Genomic DNA, 20,930 nt, shown 5'->3' on the forward strand with positions numbered 1-20,930 from the left:
TAATAACCCACTGATCACCTGTCAATCACCCATCAATCACCCCCTGTCACTGCCACCCATAAATCTGCCCCTTGCGGGCAATCTGATCACCCACACCAATAGATCGCCCGCAGATCCGACATCAGATCACCTCCCAAGACCCACTAATTACCCATCAATCACCCCCTATCACCACCTGTCACTGTTACCCATCAGATCAGACCCTAATCTGCCCCTTGCGGGCACCCAATCACCCGCCTACACGCTCAGATTGCCCTCAGACCCCTCTTATCAATTCGCCAGTGCATTAGTTACATCTGTTCTTCCCTGTAATAACCCACTGATCACCTGTCAATCACCTGCCAATCACCTATCACCCATCAATCACCCCCTGTCACTGCCACCCATCAATCACCCCCTGGCACTGCCACCCATCAATCACCCTCTGTCACTGCCACCCATCAATCAGCCCTTAACCTGCCCCTTGCGGGCAATTTGATCACCCACCCACACCAATAGTTCGCCCGCAGATCCAACGTCAGATCACCTCCCAAGTGCAGTGTTTATATCTGTTCTCTACCCTAAACACCCACTAATTACCTATCAATCACCCCCTGTCACTGCTACCTATCAGATTAGACCCCTATCTGCCCCTAGGGCACTCAATCACCCGCCCACACCCTCAGAATGCCCTCAGGCCCCAATCACCTCGCCAGTGCATTGCTTGCATCTATTCCCCCCTCTAATCACACCTTGAGACACCCATCAATCACCTCCCGTCACCCCCTAGCACACCTACCCATCAGATCAGGCCCTAATTTTCCCCGTGTGGGCTCCTGATCACTCGGCCAAACCCTCAGATCCCCCTCAGACCCCATTCCGATCATCTCTCCAGTGCATTGATTGCATCTATTTTCCCCTCTAACCACCCCCTGAGACACCCATCAATCACCTCCTGTCACCCCCCTAGCACTCCTATCCATCAGATCAGGCCCAATACAACCTGTCATCTAAAAGGCCACTCTGCATATGACCGGTTCCACAAAATTCGCCCCCTCATAGACCACCTGTCATCAAAATTTGCAGATGCTTATACCCCTGAAAAGTCATTTTTAGACATTTGGTTTCCAGACTACTCACGGTTTTGGGCCCGTAAAATGCCAGGGCGGTATAGGAACCCCACAAACTGACCCCATTTTAGAAAAAAGACACCCCAATGTATTCTGTTAGGTGTATGACGAGTTCATAGAAGATTTCATTTTTTGTCAAAAGTTAGCGGAAATTGATTTTTGTTTTTTTTTCACAAAGTGTCATTTTTCACTAACTTGTGACAAAAAATAAAATCTTCTATGAACTCGCCATACACCTAACAGAATACCTTGGGGTGTCTTCTTTCTAAAATGGGGTCACTTGTGGGGTTCCTATACTGCCCTGGCATTTTAGGGGCCCTAAACCGTGAGGAGTAGTCTAGAAAACAAATGCCTCAAAATGACCTGTGATTAGGACGTTGGGCCCCTTAGCGCACCTAGGTTGCAAAAAAGTGTCACACATGTGGTATCGCCGTACTCAGGAGAAATAGTATAATGTGTTTCGGGGTGTATTTTTACACATACCCATGCTGGGTGGGGGAAATCACTCTGTAAATGGACAATTGTGTGTAAAAAAAATCAAACAATTGTCATTTACAGAGATATTTCTCCCACCCAGCATGGGTATGTGTAAAAATACACCCCAAAACACATTATACTACTTCTCCTGAGTACGGTGGTACCACATATGTGGCACTTTTTTACACCCTAAGTACGCTAAGGGGCCCAAAGCCCAATGAGTACCTTTAGGATTTCACAGGTCATTTTGCGACATTTGGTTTCAAGACTACTCCTCACGGTTTAGGGCCCCTAAAATGCCAGGGCAGTATAGGAACCCCACAAATGACCCCATTCTAGAAAGAAGACACCCAAACGTATTCCGTTAGGAGTATGGTGAGTTCATAGAAGATTTTATTTTTTGTCACAAGTTAGCGGAAAATGACACTTTGTGAAAAAAAACAATTAAAATCAATTTCCGCTAACTTGTGACAAAAAAAAACTTCTATGAACTCACCATACTCCTAACGGAATACCTTGGGGTGTCTTCTTTCTAAAATGGGGTCATTAGTGGGGTTCCTATACTGCCCTGGCATTTTAGGGGCCTTAAACCGTGATGAGTGGTCTTGAAACAAAAATGACCTGTGAAATCCTAAAGGTCCTCATTGGACTTTGGGCCCCTTAGCGCAGTTAGGGTGCAAAAAAGTGCCACACATGTGGTATCACCGTACTCAGGAGAAGTAGTATAATGGGTTTTGGGGTGTATTTTTACACACACCCATGCTGAGTGGGAGAAAGATCTCTGTAAATGGACAATTGTGTGTAAAAAAAATTAAAAAAAATTGTCATTTACAGAGATATTTCTCCCACCCAGCATCGGTATGTGTAAAAATACACCCCAAAACACATTATACTACTTCTCCTGAGTACGGCAATACCACGTGTGGCACTTTTTTGCAGCCTAACTGCGCTAAGGGGCCCAAAGTCCAATGAGCACCTTTAGGCTTTACAGGGGTGCTTACAAATTAGCACCCCCCAAAATGCGAGGACAGTAAACACACCCCACAAATGACCCCATTTTGGAAAGTAGACCCTTCAAGGTATTCAGAGAGGGGCATGGTGAGTCCGTGGCAGATTTAATTTTTTTTTGTCGCAAGTTAGAAGAAATGGAAACTTTTTTTTTTTTTGTCACAAAGTGTCATTTTCCGCTTACTTGTGACAAAAAATTAATATCTTCTATGAACTCACTATGCCTCTCAGTGAATACTTTGGGATGTCTTCTTTCCAAAATGGGGTCATTTGGGGGTATTTATACTATCCTGGAATTCTAGCCCCTCGTGAAACATGTCAGGTGGTCAGAAAAGTCATAGATGCTTGAAAATGGGAAAATTCACTTTTTGCACCATAGTTTGTAAACGCTATAACTTTTACCCAAACCAATAAATATATACTAAATGTGTTTTTTTTAATCAAAAACATGTTTGTCCACATTTTTCGCGCTGCATGTATACAAAATTTTTACTTTATTTGAAAAATGTCAGCACAGAAAGTTAAAAAAATCTTTTTTTTGGCCAAAATTCATGTCTTTTTTGATGAATATAATAAAAAGTAAAAAAAAAAAAAAAAAAAAAAAAAAAGCACAGGAGCCATCAAATAGCACCAAAAGACCACATTTACTTACGGTAAAGTCTTTTCCAGTAGTCTGAAGGACAGCACCCCTTCTTGAGACTTGTCTCTCCACCCCACCGCTGGACAGGAAGCTAAAAGATAAAAATTTGCATAGCAGATATGCGGCAGCATAAATACCCCCCAGCTCACCTAGAGCCCTCAGTTATAAAAAGATTATATGGACGTATGCATACAACAAAAAACAAAACCATATGTATATTTACCTTAATATTTCCCACACAGGGTGGGTCGCAGGGGTGCTGTCCTTCAGACTACTGGAAAAGACTTTACCGTAAGTAAATGTGGTCTTTCCCAGGACGTCTATCAGGACAGCACCCCTTCTTGAGAGATAGACAAGATGAAATCTTAGGGTGGGACCACTGCTTGAAGAACCCTTCTGCCAAAACTTAAGTCTGCACTGGATAAGACATTAAGCCTGTAGTGTCTGACAAAAGTATTTTGGCTGGACCAGGTGGCCGCTCTGCAGATCTGTTCGATGGATGCACCAGCCCTCTCTGCCCAGGATGTGGAAACACCCCTTGTTGAATGAGCTTTGATTGGAGTAGAAAGTAATTTACCCTGGGATTTGTAAGATGTAGTAATAGCTTCTTTAATCCATCTGGCCAATGTAGCTTTGGAGGCCTGTCTCCCCCTAGATATTCCTCCATACAGTATCAACATTGAATCAGATTTCCTCCATTCCCTAGTTCTTTCAAGGTAATGAATCACACATCTTCTTACATCTAGACAGTGTAGACGTCTTTCCTTCTCATTGGTTGGATTAGCACAAAAGGAAGGTAAAAACATCTCTTGGGATCTGTGGAATTTAGATACCACTTTAGGGAGAAATGCGTTGTCTAACTTTAGTGTAATTCGATCGTCTGCAATAATACAATACGGTTCTTGAATTGACAAAGCCTGAATTTCACCAATTCTCCTGGCTGATGTGATGGCTAACAAAAAGGTGGTTTTTAAAGAAAGAAATTTGTCGGATATTTCCTTTATGGGTTCGAATGGTGGTTCACACATAGCCTGGAGAACAGTATTTAAGTCCCATGAGGGAATTCGAGAACGAACTAATGGCCGAATTCTCTTCAGAGCCTGGAAAAATCTGATAAAGTATTCTTCTGCCGCCAGTCTCCTTTCCATGAAGACACTGATTGCCGATGTCTGAACCTTCAAGGTACTGACACTTAATCCTTTTTGTAATCCCTGTTGAAGAAACTCAAGCACTGACGTAGATAAAGATAAATCTAAAGATTTCTCTTTACACCAATTCAGATACACTGTCCATGTCTTATTATAAATATCCCTGGTTACCTTTTTACGACATTGTATCAGGGTTTCGGATAATTTATCCGAGAATCCTCTAGCCTTCAAGATTTTCCACTCAGCCTCCATGCTGTAAGGTGAAGAAGTTGAAGGTTTGGGTGAAAGGCTATGCCCTGCTGTAGTAGATCCTGTCGACTCTGAAGAGTAATTGGCTGACCTACTGTCAATTTCTGTAACAAAGTGAACCACGGTCTCTTCGGCCAGGAGGGGGCTATCAGGATCATTTGAGCTTGATCCTGTACAACCTTGTTCAGAACCTGTGGAATGAGTGATATTGGGGGAAAACTGTACATCAACTGTGTTCCCCAATTTATTGAAAAAGCATCCACTGCCCAAGGTTTGTCTAGGGGACATAGTGAGCAGAACCTCTGACACTTGGCATTGTCCTTGTTGGCAAAGAGGTCCACTTCCGGGGACCCCCATTGATCCTTGATCTCTTGAAAAACTGATGGATTTAGGGACCACTCGTCCTGTTTCAGAGGGGACCTGCTTAAGAAGTCTGCCAACTGGTTGGCTGTACCCTTTAGATGTCGGGCCTTTAAGGACATTAAATTCCTTTCTGCCCAATTTAGGATTTGTCTGGTTTGGGACCACAGTAATGAACTTCTCGTTCCTCCCTGACGATTCAGATAAGCTACCACGCTGCTGTTGTCTGACCTTATCAGCACATGACACTGTCTTATGTCCTGACTGAAGTTTTGTAGCGCCAACCAAACAGCCTGAAGCTCCTTGCTGTTCGATGACCTGGTTCTCATCCTGTTGGACCATTGTCCCTGAGCTGGACGACCATCCATGTGTGCTCCCCAACCCCATAGACTGGCGTCCGTTGTTATCACTAACTGAGATGGATAATGCCACAGCCGACCTTCTGATAGATGAGTGAGATCTTGCCACCACATGAGTGAGACCTTTACACTGTAGGGAATGAACACCTTCTTGTCCAGAAGTTTTATATCCCTGTTCCATTTTGTCAGAATCCAAATTTGCAAGGTCCTGGCATGGAATTGACCCCACTGAATGGCCGGAAAGGCAGAAGTTAGGAGTCCCAGAACCGCCATTGCTTTTCTGAGGGAGATATAGTGGGCCTGCTGGAAAGAAGAAACAGTATTAAGTATTGCAGAAACCTTCCTCTCTGGTAATAAAAGGCTTTCATTAGTAGTGGAAATATTGAACCCTAAAAATTCCATGAGCTGAGAAGGAATTAGGGATGATTTGGAGTAGTTAATAAGCCATCCAATTGACTGCAAAAATTCCATAGTGGATTCTACCTGTAGTAACACTGAGTCTCTAGATTGCCCCCAAATCAATAAATCATCCAGATAACTAAGAACAGATATGGACCTGTCCCTGATAACTGCTAATACTTCTGACAAAATCTTTGTGAAGAGCCAAGGAGCAGAAGAAATTCCGAAAGGTAGAGCATTAAACTGGAAGTGTCTTACCTTTCCCTCCAGGTGCACCGCAAATCTGAGAAACTGTTGTGAATTCAGATGAATTGGAACATGCAGATATGCATCCTTTAAGTCCAGGGATGCCAGGAAACAATCTTTCTGTAAGAGAGTTATCACAGAGTAAATATTGTCCATTCGAAATCTTCTGTATCTTATTGATTTGTTTAGTTCCTTTAGATTCAGGATAAATCGAAACTCTCCCTGAGGTTTCTTTACCAGGAAAACTGGGGAGTAAAATCCCAATCCCTGTTGACATTTTGGAACATCCCTGATCACTCTCTTGTGTAGCAGAGAGTATATTTCCTTTTCCAATGCTAGACGCTGTACAATGTCTTCTGGAATTGGGCAAACAAGAAATTTTTGAGGAGGTGTCTGCGAGAACTCTATGCTGTATCCCTCTAGAATTATTTTTAATAGCCACTGATTTTGAAAGGTTTCTTGCCATGTCTCGTAAAAGTGGGTAAGCCTTCCCCCCACTGGGATGCTGGCGTCATTGTTTATTAGCCTGGGTAGAAGAATGGGTGGCAAAGACTGGTTTACCCTTCTGTACTTTATAAGGGGCCCATCTTTTCTCTCCACCTCTCCTGGTAGGGGCCTTATTATCAGACTCTGACTTTGTGTTGGCACGAAAGGGACGTTTAGAAGGAAAAACTCTCCTCTTAACAGGAAAGTTCTTCTTGACGTCAGCAGTTCTGTCTAATGTCTCATCTAGTTTAGACCCGAATAAGAATTCTCCCTCGCAAGGAATTCCACATAGTTTGGCTTTGGAGGAATTGTCTCCCCTCCATGTTTTGACCCAAACACCACGCCTGGCTGAGTTGACTAATGCAGTAGTCCTAGCAGTAAGTTTCACTGTGTCGTCTGCTGCATCAGTCATATAATTAGTGGCATTAAATAGGTTAGGAAAATCCTGTAAGATTTCCTCCCTAGGTACTCCCGTGGCAATTTTATTTTGAGTCTCTATTAACCAGGTTTTAAGGGATCTACCTACAGCTGTAGATGCCACGGCGGGTTTGAATGTAAGTGAGGAGGACTCCCATGCTCTTCTCAAAAGATTATCGGTCTTTTTGTCTATAGGGTCTTTGAGGTGCCCGAAATCCTCAAAGAGTAAATCTGTATTCTTTGAAACTCTAGACAAAGCTGGATCAAGCTTCGGAGAGGGACCCCAGAATTTCTGATCCTCAACGGTAAAAGGATACCGCCTGTTAAGGGTCCTTGGCCAAAAAGCCCGTTTCTCAGGGTTATCCCACTCCTTTCTTATCATATTTTTTAGGGAAGAATGAACCGGGATAACTGAGGAATGAGGATCAGATAGGCTCTCATACATTTGATCCAACTGTGATAGAGACTTCTTCTCTGACTCAATGCCCATAGTATTATGCATGGCAGCTAATAGATCATTAATAAGATCAGGTGAAAAAGCAAATTTTTGATTTTTCCCCGATTTCTCTCTTTCCTCATCCTCAGAAATTTCCTCGAAGGATGAAATTCCTAATTCTCCCTCAGATAATTCGGATGCTACCGATTCCTCAGCCCTTCTCTTCCTAGAAACTGGTGCCGGATTTAAGGAGACTAGAGGGGATCCTGGAGGAGGATTAGGGTCCTCAGGCCCCTGGATACAGGATGATGATGATGCTATGGCGGAATCCTTGATTTCCTTAATAGCTGTGGTCATTTCTGATCTCATCCATCCCATTAGATCCTTAAATATCACAGGAGATTCATTTTTCACTATTTTATCTGTACAATGGTGACATAATTTCCGACTTGAGGACATCTTTGTATTGCATAATGGACATTTCTTTTCCCCTTTAGAAGAAGATGTAGAAGCAGATGCAGATGATGATGAATGATGCTGGGAACTTGATTTATCCTTTTTAGGCTAAAATAAAGCAAAATATGGGCTAAATTAGTGAAGCTCTATACAGCAGCATTCAAACCCCATCACACATCTATACCCCCGGTATTAGAGCACCCCTGTGCCGCTTACCAGAGAGGGTTCAGCGCCAGACTCAGCAGATAGCAGTGGAGTAGGGCCTGTAGCGTCCTCCATGTTGCCAAAGGGTGGGAACATGTACTGCTAATTATTTAAATAGTGTTGGGTAATTACCTTATCTCCATCCAGGTGCGCCGAATTGCCCCTGCAAATGACGCTCCTACTTCCGGTCACGCGGGACGCAGCGCGTGACGCACTTCCGGTACACGGCCGGAATTTCCTTTGCGCGCCCATGCGCGTATATAGGTGCTGCCAAGTTGGGAGAAGCCTCCTCCACGCTGTCCGGGCTGCACGCCGGCTCCCCTGACCAGCTCCAGCTACAGCCCGCAACACCGCTGCCCCTGCCGCCTGACAATGATGGCACCGCGGAGGATCCCCTGCGCTCCGTCCAGGACAGAAAAACAACTGAGGGCTCTAGGTGAGCTGGGGGGTATTTATGCTGCCGCATATCTGCTATGCAAATTTTTATCTTTTAGCTTCCTGTCCAGCGGTGGGGTGGAGAGACAAGTCTCAAGAAGGGGTGCTGTCCTGATAGACGTCCTGGGAAAGAAAGCTTTATTAGTGACAAGAAAAGGAGCCAAAATTCATTTAGGTGGTAGGTTGTATGAGCGAGCAATAAACCGTGAAAGCTGCAGTGGTCTGAATGGAAAAAAAGTGGCCGGTCCTTAAGGGGGGGTAAAGCCCTAGGTCCTCAAGTGGTTAAGTCCCCACATCATCACTTAGTGTTTCCCTTTAAAAAAATAATGATGATACATGCCTCATTTACCCTAAAAAACGTTTTTAAAGCAATTTGAAGGCCACTTCCGGTTTTTCTATCCAGATATCCGAATCCGTCCGGATACCCCAGATACTGTAGTCGGATATCTGATCCGGGTCAATCCGGATTTTGAAAAGGGGTATCCGAGCAGCACTGATTAACACCACACATGTGGGTGTGTACATTTAGGTGACATGTTGTGGTGGCATACACTGGCCTGTTTAATAACACAGCTTTCATACGTTCGCCTGCACATGGTATAGGTTTATGGGTACATGTAAGCATGGTCAGATTGGCTGACCCAGAATTACTATGCAAGAGCTGCCCCGCTCTCTGCCCGTCCACACAACCTGACCGGGATTTGCTTAAATAGGTGTACACCTGTTCCCCGCCACACACATTCAGCTGAAGCTCACTGAGGTGTGTGGGGGCTGCTCCCCATGACATTGTGGAGCGCTCCTACTGGCCTGATCAATGTGGTTTGAAGAAGCCAGTGTGCATGCTGAATAAGCTGGCTAAGTTCCTGGTTCATGAGCCAGAAACTCTGAGAAAACACAGACAGTCTGTGCATGCAATGGACTCAGCTTTGACAAGCTGCGGTGGACAGCGAGGAGCGACATCTGTGTGGTGAGACAATGGGTATCAGTCATAAAGCATTTCCGCATGCGGAAATGCTTTAAACAGCTGACTTTACCACCCACGTAGCAAATTCAGCATTCATAAAGGCTCCTTCCGCAATGAAAAGCTGACCTTACCGAGCAGAGCGATAAATCACCGCCTTGTGCGGTGATTATTGTAAAAAATGTAGCAAAATGTTAATTCATAAAGATCACCGCAAGTGGTGTGAGGTCGGGAAGTACCGCTCCCTCTGATGTGGTGATAACAATGTAAGTGAATGGAGACACACAGACCTCCCAGGCAGCTGCAGTAGAGCAGAACACGGAGAAATGTATCAACTCCGCAGCTTCCTGTGCTAACGCAAGCCTACCGCCTGCCTACCGACAGCCTAGTTCGGGAAATCTCCGCACTACTATCGCATGTGAACACTTTTTCATGAATGCCCACCCAGAAGTCTAAAATACCGACAGCGGGTTTTTTTTCGCACTGATTCTCCTTACCGACAACAGGTTTATGAATGATACCCTATCTGATCAACGCTTTGGTCTTGCAGGCCGGTTACAGCTGACTAAACCTGCCTTCCTCTGCTCCTCCAGTCCATTCCAAAGACGCCGATTGCAAATGTAAGTGTATGCTTAAAGTGAACCCAAATTAACAATACAAGATTTCAGAAATAAAATCTATTTTCTAAATTATAATAATAAATTTAGCAGCCTTTTTTCAGCTGCATGATGACAAATATAAAATATTTTACATTTATTGGTGGTTCTAGTACTTGCAAAAATCATGGTAAGCTCTCAGCAACCTTGCTATATTTCAATATGACCAACGTGTAGGTTGCACATAAGAGCAGACACAATTTTATGAATCCAGTCCAGATTTACTACTATAATTGCTTAGAGATGTCTGGAGAGGTCATGGAAAATCATGACCTTTGTGCTGAAATAGTACTCACAATTATCACCCCTCATCTGTTAGCAAGGCAATGGACATGGACAAGGATCCCACTCTTCCAAATGACAAAACTGCTAAGAGCTATTAGTTTTCTCCTGTCAAGTGGTAGAGACAAAGTGAACAGGCGACTCAGATACTATCTCTTTAGGCAAAGATGTTATTACTTTGTCTGCTTCCTCCTCCTTGTTAATATTTAAAAATTCACATCAATACTTTTATTTAAAATGTCTACAGCCTGACTTGTTCCCTAAAATGGGCATTGGTGGTGGTGATGGTGGTGTAGTTGAGCTGCGACTCCAAAACTCTTGGAGTTCAGGGAGGGAGCACAGATCAGCACTTAGGCCTGGTGCACACCAAAACCTGCTAGCAGATGCACAAAATGCTAGCAGATTTTGAAACGCTTTTTCTTATTTTTCTGTAGCGTCTCACCTAGCATTTTGCGGTTTTGTGAAGCGTTTTTTGGTGTAGTAGATTTCATATATTGTTACAGTAAAGCTGTTACTGAACAGCTTCTGTAACAAAAATGCCTGCAAAACCGCTCTGAACTGCCGTTTTTCAGAGCGGTTTGCGTTTTTCCTAGACTTTACATTGGAGGCAGAAACGCCTCCGCAATCCGAAAAATGCCGCACCCCGGGAGTATGCGTTTCAGCAAAATGCCTCCCGCTCTGGTGTGAACGACCCCATTGAGATACATTGACCAAGCGTATCCGCAAGTGGCTGCAAAAACGCTGAAAAACCCGCTCGGTGTGCACCAGCCCAAAGCGAAAGGGGAGCAAAGATTGGGTGGTAGCCTCCATAATAATCTGGGAAGAGGTGTCAGCTAGCCTATGGATGTATACAAGAGGCAGCAGTGATAACCAGGGCTGTGGAGTCGCTACAAAAATCATCCGACTCAGACTCCTCAGATTATGAAACCAAGACTCCAGGTACCCAAAATTGCTCCCACTCCTTAGTCTAATTCTTGTCAAAATAACTCCTGCGCCTATGCAAATTAATTCTGCAAGAATAAATATCTTTTTAATAAAATATCTAAGATCAAAATAAAATATACAATACAATACTAGTCTGCATTCAATACACTATTTTTCTTTCACAGTGTCACCATACTGTCTCAGATTATATCCAGATAACCCACCAACGGCATGACTGAACAGCTGCCTATATAAAAAACTTTGTGTACCACTAAAACAGACTCCTCTTCGTAGCTACAAGCACTTGTCCGATTTCCACACCAACTTCCAGCCTAGGGATATCGTCCTAATGACACAATTAAACGCTACTTCACTGGCCAGTGTAGTCCACTTTCCTCAATTGCACGAAATAACAGTATATATAGTTCATCCCGAGGTCTCTATCAACCAAACTCCGTGGCTAAATAGCCATATACAGTTCATAACTTGATTTTCGCTGTATCACAAGAACGTTCTGTCGTATTACCGACACACTCACGTGTCTTAGAAAGTGATGCAAATTCCTCCACTCCTGAACTTTCCACACTGAGATAGTCCGTAAGCAGCTCGGGACCCGGCCGGTGACCCTCAGATCTTAGTTGCCGCTGATTTCCAAGGAGTGGGGTGTTAGCGTGCCGGTACTTCCTGGTTCAAGCACGAAGAAGTCCGGAGGTGACGTCACCACGTATCAGCCAATCGCCTGCGCAGGTGATTGGCTGATACGTGGTGACGTCACCTCCGGACTTTTGGTTGATAGAGACCTCCGTTTGGTTGATAGAGACCTCGGGATGAACTATATATACTGATCAGTTATTTCGTGCAATTGAGGAAAGTGGACTACACTGGCCAGTGAAGTAGCGTTTAATTGTGGCATTAGGACGATATCCCTAAGCTGGAAGTTGGTGTGGAAATCGGACAAGTGCTTGTAGCTACGAAGAGGAGTCTGTTTTAGCGGTACACAAAGTTTTTTATATAGGCAGCTGTTCAGTCATGCCGTTGGTGGGTTATCTGGATATAATCTGAGACAGTATGGTGACACTGTGAAAGAAAAATAGTGTATTGAATGCAGACTAGTATTGTATTGTATATTTTATTTTGATCTTAGATATTTTATTAAAAAGATATTTATTCTTGCAGAATTAATTTGCATAGGCGCAGGAGTTATTTTGACATTTTTGAGAGTGTAAGGTGGTGGTATTCCTTATTGAACTCTGTGCTGCCAATCGATATTGCATAAATAAGAGCCACAACAATATTAATATATATTAGTCTAATTCTTGCCAGGGCTGTGGAGTTGGAACAGAAATCATCTGACTCCTCAGCTTATTGAAACCACCGACTCTTCTCCAGGTACCCAAAATTGCTCCGACTCCACAGCCCTGGTGGTAACAGAACTGACATGTAAATAAAGGTGTATTTGTGATAAGGGCTGGGACCAGGGAAAGCAATAACATTATTCCCTGCATAGGAATTTTATTTTGCTGTTTTTACGTGCATTAATAGTGGGGTAACAGAATGGTAAAGTCTTAACGCAGAACAAAAGTATGCAATACCTGATTTCCAGCCATTCTAACCAATTAAAATTGACCACAGTGTCTGATACATTTAATCAATAAACTATATAACATTGGAAAAACTGATGGAAGTGTTCCCACTGTCCATATGTCATCTTATCTAGTCATGGTATATTGGTGACAGAATTAGCATGCACAGTTCAGTGACCATTGGCCAGTGCAACTTAGTGAAGGAGTAATAAGCAGGTACAATTTATGATGCAGGCCTGAGTCTCATGCTACGTACACACATGCGACAACGATCGTTCGTTGAGAACGACGAACGAACTTTTAATTGATGAAAGAACGACCTAAGTAAAGATAGTTTTAAAAGGTGTGTAACGATCTGATCGTTAGAACGAACGTTACATCACGTAAAGCAACTATTGCGCCTGCGCATAAAAATGAGAAGATTCACAGAGAAATAGTGAAATGCGCATGTCAAGCCTAGTACGAACGACCGTTTCCAACGATGTACTACTTTTGCAAACGATCGTCGTTGGTTAAAATCCGCTGAGACAGAGCTTTCTTTTGTAGCGATTTGGCTCGTTCGTCGTTTGCCTTAATAGTCGGTGGTTAGTTTTTTGGAACGATCGTCGTTGGTAAAGATCGGGGAACGATCATTACAAACGACTATAGTCGCATGTGTGTACGCACCTTCAGGCTTGGTTCATACATAAAAGGTGTACATTTCTGGTCCAGTCCTGTCAGTTTTGCATCACTTTTACCTGACTGGATTTGAAATGTATACCTTTTATGTGTGAACACACCCTTAGAAATCTGATACAAAAGTGAGATGACTGAACCAGATATGTACACATTTTATCTGTGAACCAATACATAGAAAAATCATACAAAACTGACAGGACACCTTTAGGCTAGGCTAGGGTCACACTTAGCAGAATTGCATGTGTTTCTGCCAAGTATGACCCTGGCTTATGTGTGAACCCAGTCTCACTCTACAGACAGTTGTATTAAGGCTTGGTTCACACACAAAAAGTTGTCCAGTCCTATTAGTTTTTGACAGCTGGCATTAGTTTTGCATGTGTTTCTATGGGTCTGATCACACATAACAGGTGTACATTTCAGGTCCAGTCAGGTGAAACTGAGAGAAAATGGATGCAAAACTGATGAATAACTGATAGGACAGGACAGTACTAGACCTGATTGGAAATGTGCAGATTTTTATGTGAACCACTCCTAAAGGCAGCTATAACTAAACAAGCATTCACAAAAGGCCTAGTTTTAGTTAACAGGGTGACTACTATGAGTACAGAAAACATTTCCTCCATAGAAAATGGAATGATTTTTGGCAACTGGCAGCACTTGACAAATTACTTATGTACATACATCACTAGTGGTAAGCTATACATTGTTTGCTTGTATCAGGGCACTCATTAACGGGCACATTTAGTAAATGAAGACTGTAAAGCAATGTCAAGGCTAGAAAGTTTTTTTTGGGGTCACACTACCACAAACACTCTGCCCACATTACCAACCCAGTGCCGCAATAAACCTGTCCACAAAGTGATACTAGCCTTCTCGTGCAGCAACCCCCAGCACGTCCTCCTAGAGCTCACACCAACCAGTAATACTCCCCAGTCCCCATGTGCAACCCTGGCAGTGACAGGAAACAAGGTAACCGTTGGCAACCCAGGCTCATCCTGTGATAGGTACCCCACCTATAGGAGGCAGCACCCAACTACTCACGCAGTGAATACGACCAAAATACGTCACACCGAGCAGTTTACCTGAATGTGTAAACAGTGCGCTCCCTGCACGGTTCCAGCATTAGGACCCCGCTATTCAAGCACTGGCGGAGCCGCCTGTCCCTACCGTGTAACCCGTCTTCGGGCCTACATATAAGCTGTCACTATATATACATGCAAACTGCCTTACCTTACAACGATCAAGGCGTTCGGTTCATGGATTCTATGGCATGTTGTTTATATTTTCCTTCAGGCGGAGAGTAGACTGTCCCAGAAAGGACCCCTTCTAGCGTAAGGTAGACGTCAAAAGACTGCATCACATGATGTCTAACGTCTACTCAGACGTGCGCTCTTTCGTTTCTACGTGTCTGGCGTGTAGTTTTCTTGTGCATAACGCTGCCCCCTGCTGGGTGGGAAGATAAGACTGCGATGGAAGTAGCATGCTGTTTACAAACAATTTTGTTTTCCCCCAGTGTGATTTATAGAAAATACACAATTCATGTGAAAAAAGTAAAAGGAAGGAATCGGGGCTAGTACACAGTGCTCAGTTGAGCTGCAGAATGCTTAATGTTAGCTCACTGCCCATACAATTCTATGGACCTGTTCACAGAACTGCATAGCTCCCAACTGTCCCTTTTTTGGAGGGACAGTCCCTCTTTGGGAGCCCTGCCCCTCTTTCCTCCTCATTTGTCCCTCTTTCAGGACTTTGTCCCTCTTTCTATGTAAATATATATATTTCTCTACTAAAAATGTGTTTGATTGACTCTAAACATTATTCCTATCCTTTAAAATGATAATATGAAGGAAAATGAACCAGGATAGAAAGGACCAGTGTGGTTTGAATTATAAAACAACATATTTTTCTTATGAATTCTTTATGGTATGCGTGGCTAGGGGTGTGTCGGAGACGTGATCAGGGGCATGGCTTAAGTGTCCCTCTTTCTCATCTCAAAATGTTGGGAGGTATGGAACTGTTATATTATAATGATGTATGTAGAGATGGCCTGAGCAGTTCATCGGCGAGCAGTATTCTGCGAACATAGGCTGTTCGCATTAGCGGTGAACAGCAAACATTTGGTGTGTTTGATTACCCCTATACATTATAATTGAGCTAAACTTTGACCCCTTATCTCACGGTCAGCAGACACATGGCAGCCAATCAGCTAGCACCCCTTCCTGGACCCTTCTCCACCCCCTATAAAAAAGCAGTAGTGGGGGCCATATTGGATTAATTCTCTGCTGACTGTTCGTGAGAGCAGGGTCAGGCTTGTTGCAGATAGGTAGGGAAAGTATTAGCTAGGCCTGTTTTCTTGTTAGACCTCTTGACACGTATGCAATTCACTTTTTCACCTGAGTTTTCTCCTAGGAGATAATTTTTTAACTTCGATTTAAAGAGAGTCTGAAGCGAGAATAAATCTCGCTTCAGACCTCATAGATAGCAGGGGCATGTGTGCCCCTGCTAAAACTCCGCTATCCCGCGGCTTAACGGGGGTACCTTCACCCCCAAATCCCCTCCGTACAGCGGGGGAGCGCTTCCGCATTGGGGCAGGGCTAACCGCCGCAGCCCTGCCCCACGTGCATTTGTCAGACGCGTATCTCCGCCTCTCCCCCGCCCCTCTCAGTCTTCCTTCACTGAGAGGGGCGGGGGAGAGGCGGCGATGCGCGTCTGATAGACGCGACTAGAGGCAGGGCTGCAGTCGTTAGCCCTGCCTCCAGGAAACGAAAATTTCACGACCAAGTTTGCGACCAAGGTTTGCGGGGGTGGGTTCGGGGGTGAAAGAACCCCCGTTTAGCCGCGGGATAGCGGCGTTTTAGCAGGGGCACACATGCCCCTGCTAACTATGAGCTCTGAAGCGAGATTTATTCTCGCTTCAGAGTCTCTTTAAAATAACTTTTCAGCACTTTACAATGGAAAAAGTACCAAAAAGTAGGTGAAAAAGTGCTGTCAAAATTATTTGGAGTATTTGTTTGCTTTTTGGTGGTTTAAAAGGCATTTTATTTACAAGTTGTGAAAATATCACCCAGGAGAAAACTCAGGTGAAAAAGTGAATTGCATATGGCCCCTTGAAACAACTTTTCCATCACTTGTGGCCAGAAACAAGGACGCTCCAGCGATCTCATGGTGATGTCGGACATGCGGACATTCTTTAGTCCAACACCTCGCCTTAGCGCTTCCGGATCCACCCTCCACCAATGCCTGGACCGGCAGGTAGCCGACTACCTGGCCTTAAGTGTGCCTGCGTGGACATGAGAGAAGGATTAGTGGCAGTGGTACCTTTATTGCGTTGTGCAGTGACATCACCCTTAAACGCATTGTAAAGCATAGTGGCCAGCTTGTTCTGCATGTGCTGCATCCTTTCTGCCTTCTGGTGAGTTGGTAACATGTCCGGCACTTTGTGCTTATAGAGAGGGTCTAGTAGCGTGGCCACCCAGTACAGCTCATTCCCCTTGAGTTTTTTTATACGGGGGTTCCTCAACAGGCTGGACAGCATGAAAGACGACATCTGCACAAAGTTGGATGCAGACGTACTATAAATCTCCTCTTGCTCTTCCTCAGTGACATCAGTGACGAAGTCCTCCTCCTCCCCCCAGCCACGAACAATACCACTGTGAGAAAACGCGGAAAAGCCGCCGCTAATACTGAAGGTGAGGCGGCTGACTCCGCGTTCAACACAGCAGCTGGCGCGCAGTCGGAGCGCGGAGAAACCGCCGCATGCTCAAACAGGGCGGCGGATTCCGCGTCCAATGCGGCAAGACGCTCGCATAGGCCTGCTCCTCTCAGCAATGTGGAATGCGGAGAAAATGCCGCACGCACAGACAGCGGTGCGGCGGATTCCGCATCCAACACAGCAGAAACATTACTACACATGACTGGTGTGGCTGGAACTGATAGTCCACACTGGTTTAGGAGGACGCGCGCGCAGAGAGGCAGGGCCTTTATGGCAGTCAGAAGAGGGTCAGCTGACCAAGCCGGTCAGCTGACAATTGCAGCAACTTTCATTGGTCCAGCACTTAGGGGTGGCGCTGGTGAGCGCCAGTGTATATATATTGGGTGCTGGTCATTCATCTGGTGTCTGGCGTTGCGATCACTACGTGGTAGCACTCAGACCTTGTCAGTATCTGTGTTTATTAGTCAGTTTCGTAGGTGTTGATGATCACGGAGCTGACACCTTAGCCTAGGAATTCTGTTATTATCTGTATTGTTATCTAGCCAAGTTTCCAAGGTGTTGATGGCCAAGGAACTCACACCTTAGTCTAGGAATTCTGTACCATCTGTATTATTGTTATTAACTAGTCCAGATCCTGGAGTGTGAGAATCTTGGAGCTCACACTCAAGTCTAGGCATTGTTGATTATCTGTTATGACCTTCTGCCTTCCTGACCATTCTTCTGATCTCTGATTCTGTACCTTTGTACTTCTGATACTCTGTTGCCAAACTCTGCTAGTCCCAGGATTCTGCATCTGTCTCCTGTCTCTGTACTGTATCTGTCCGTGTGTTTACGACCTGGCCTGTCCGACCTCGAGAACTATCTCTCCTGTTAGGAGATAGTTCACAGATCTGTTAGTGACACTGTTCATTGGTGTCACTCACGTTCTGTCCTTCCCACTGTCTCAGCCTGGCTCCGCCCCCTTGGGGAGCATCAGACCTGTGGAAGGAATCTGATCCATAGCAGTAGCCCTTACTGTCTAGCACCTATCCTACGGGTGCTTTCCTCAAAGTATTACTGTTGCACCAAACACTCTCATCACTCAGGTGTCCAGAGGTTAGTAGATATATCTGATTATCGGTGATACTGCAGATCATCAATAATCGGGTATATTCTGCATTCTCGGTGATACTGCAGATCACCGGTAATCAGACCCTCACATATCAAGCATCTCACCAGCAAGTTGTTTCTCTGCTGAATGTCCGCAAAGCGTGCCATTGCCGTGTAAGACAGCCTGAAATGCCCACACAACTTCCTGGCCTGCTTCAGGATGTCCTCTAAGCCTGGGTACTTTGACACAAATCTTTGAATGACTAGATTCAGCACATGTGCCATGCAGGGTACATGTGTCAGCTTTCCCAAATTCAACACGGAAATGAGATTGCTGAAGTTGTCACACACCACGTTGCCGATGTCCAGCTGGTGCGGGGTCAGCCACTGATCCACGACCACGTGTTTGTCAAGAGCAGCCAGGAGAGCTGGTCCAGTATGACTCTCCACTTTGAGGCAAGACATGTCTAATATGGTAAGACAACGTCGTACCTGGCATGCAGCATAGGCCCTGGGGAGATGGGGCTGTGTAGCTGGAGAGGAGATCGCAGCACCAGTAGAGTTAAAGTGTTACTCAGCCAAGGAGGAGGAGGAGGAGGACGAGAGCGAAGAGGATGTAAGAGGAGGTGGCAGGAGGCCTGCCTGCAAGCTGTGGAGGTGTCGCAAGTTGGTCAGCTGCACAGCCACGTACTCCCTACTTGCCATTGGTCACCAGGTTGACCCAATGGGCTGTGTAAGTTATGTACCCTCCCTGACCGTGCTTGGCAGACCAAGTATCCGTGGTCAGGTGGACCCTTGACCCAACGCTGTGAGCCAGAGATGACACCACTTGCCTCTCAACTTCATGGTACAGTTTGGGTATCGCGTTTTTAGAAAAATAATTGCGGCCTGCTATCTTCCACTGCGGTGTCCCAATGGCCACAAATTTACAGAAGGCCTCAGAGTTCACCAGCTTGTATGGTAACAGCTGGCGAGCTAACAGTTCCGCCACACCAGCTTTCAGACGCTGGGCAAGGGCGTGACTGGCAGAAATTGGCTTCTTCCGCTCAAAGATTTCTTTCATGGACACCTGGCTGATGTGGGCAGAGGAGCAGGAACCGCTCAAGGTGAGAGGCGGAGTGGAGGAGGGTGGCTGTGAAGGTGCAAGGGAGAAAGCGGCTGACCATGTTGCACCTGAAGGAGGAAGAGGAGAAGGAGGGTGGCTTTTCTTTTGTGTGCTGTTTTGCTCAGGTGCTCTTCCCATTGCAGTTTGTGCCTTTTCTCCATGTGCCTTCATAAGGCACTTGTCCCTACGTGAGTGTTGGCCTTTCCACGGCTCAATTTTTGGAGGCAGAGAGAACAGATGGCATTGTCCCGATCTGAGGCAGACACATTAAAAAATTTCCAAACCGCTGAGCCCCCCTGGGGTGATGGCACTATGGTGGCATCAGCAGCTAACATTGAAAGGCATGTTGGCTGGCTGTACATAGGTGGCGATACATGGCGCCGGACACTGCCACCAGCTGTTTCTGATGACGAGCTACCCCTGCTTCTTTCAAGAACTTGTCTCCTCCTACTCCTCTCTGACTCCCCCTCTGAACTGTCCCCTTGGTCATCTTGTCTATTAGGAACCCATGTGGGATCCATATCATCATAATCATCCTGCCCAGCTTCACTTGCCTCAGACACCTCCAAAACTGCACCAACAGCAGGTACTTCATCCTCCTCCTCCTCCTCTCACATTACGTCCACAGTGTCGCCGCCTAACTCAGACATATGAGGTGGTGTAACTTGCTTAGCACCTTCATCTGGTTGTAACAATAATAGCTGTGAATCAGTTAATTCCCCACCAATTAACTCCTGCGAAGTGTGAAATGCAACAGATGTGGTGCTTGTAGTAGCGCTGGTGGCTGCGGAAGATGAGGTGTTCTGTGTTACATAGTCAACCACGTCCTGACAATCTTGGGAGTTGATGGGACGTGCCTTCTTCTGAGCACTGTACTTTGGGCCAGGGCCGCACGAAATCACATCAACACGACCTCGCACAAACCTGCCGGGGGACCTCCCTCTGGATCTGCCTCTACCTTTGCCTGTTTTGTCCGTTGTGTCCATATCGGGGGGGATGAAGTGAAAGGTATGCACTGACTTGCTTAATACAATGTGCAGTCACACAGGTGCAGTTAACAGGTATGCACGGAGTGGTATATCACACTGCGTGCACTCACGTAGGTAGGTGGGTGCACTGAACACAACAGGTAGGTATATGCAGTGATGAGGTGGGTGCACTGAACACAACAGGTAGGTATATGCAGTGATGGGTATTACAATGTGCACCTGTCACACACAGACAGGTAGCAGACAGGCACAGTGACACTGCATGCGCTCAACTCACGTAGGTAGGTGGGTGGGTGCACTGTGAACAACAGGTAGGTAGGTATATGCAGTGATGGATATTACAATGTGCACCTGTCACACACAGACAGGTAGCGGACAGGCACAGTGACACTGCGTGCGCTCACATAGGTAGATATCTACCTGTTGTTCACTTCAGTGCACCCACCTACCTACGTGAGTGCACGCAGTGTGATATTTAATACCACCAGTCACTGTACCTGTTCACGGTACGTGTGTGTGACAGGT

At 45.4% G+C, this 20,930-nt stretch overlaps 1 protein-coding gene across 4 annotated transcripts in view; it reads right to left on the minus strand.

Annotated features, from left to right (window-relative positions):
• LOC137563524 (regulator of nonsense transcripts 2-like) overlaps positions 1-14,844 on the minus strand; it is a 113,450-nt gene extending 98,606 nt beyond the window's left edge. The window contains exon 1 of one of the 4 annotated variants that reach the window (XM_068276098.1): positions 14,744-14,844. The gene's annotated coding sequence lies outside the window, so the exon portion shown is untranslated. The other 3 variants (XM_068276099.1, XM_068276100.1, XM_068276101.1) reach the window with 3 other exon arrangements.
• Between the last annotated feature and the right edge of the window lie 6,086 nt (positions 14,845-20,930).

This window comes from Hyperolius riggenbachi, chromosome 3 (genome assembly GCF_040937935.1).
Source record: "Hyperolius riggenbachi isolate aHypRig1 chromosome 3, aHypRig1.pri, whole genome shotgun sequence".
NCBI lineage: Eukaryota > Metazoa > Chordata > Amphibia > Anura > Hyperoliidae > Hyperolius > Hyperolius riggenbachi.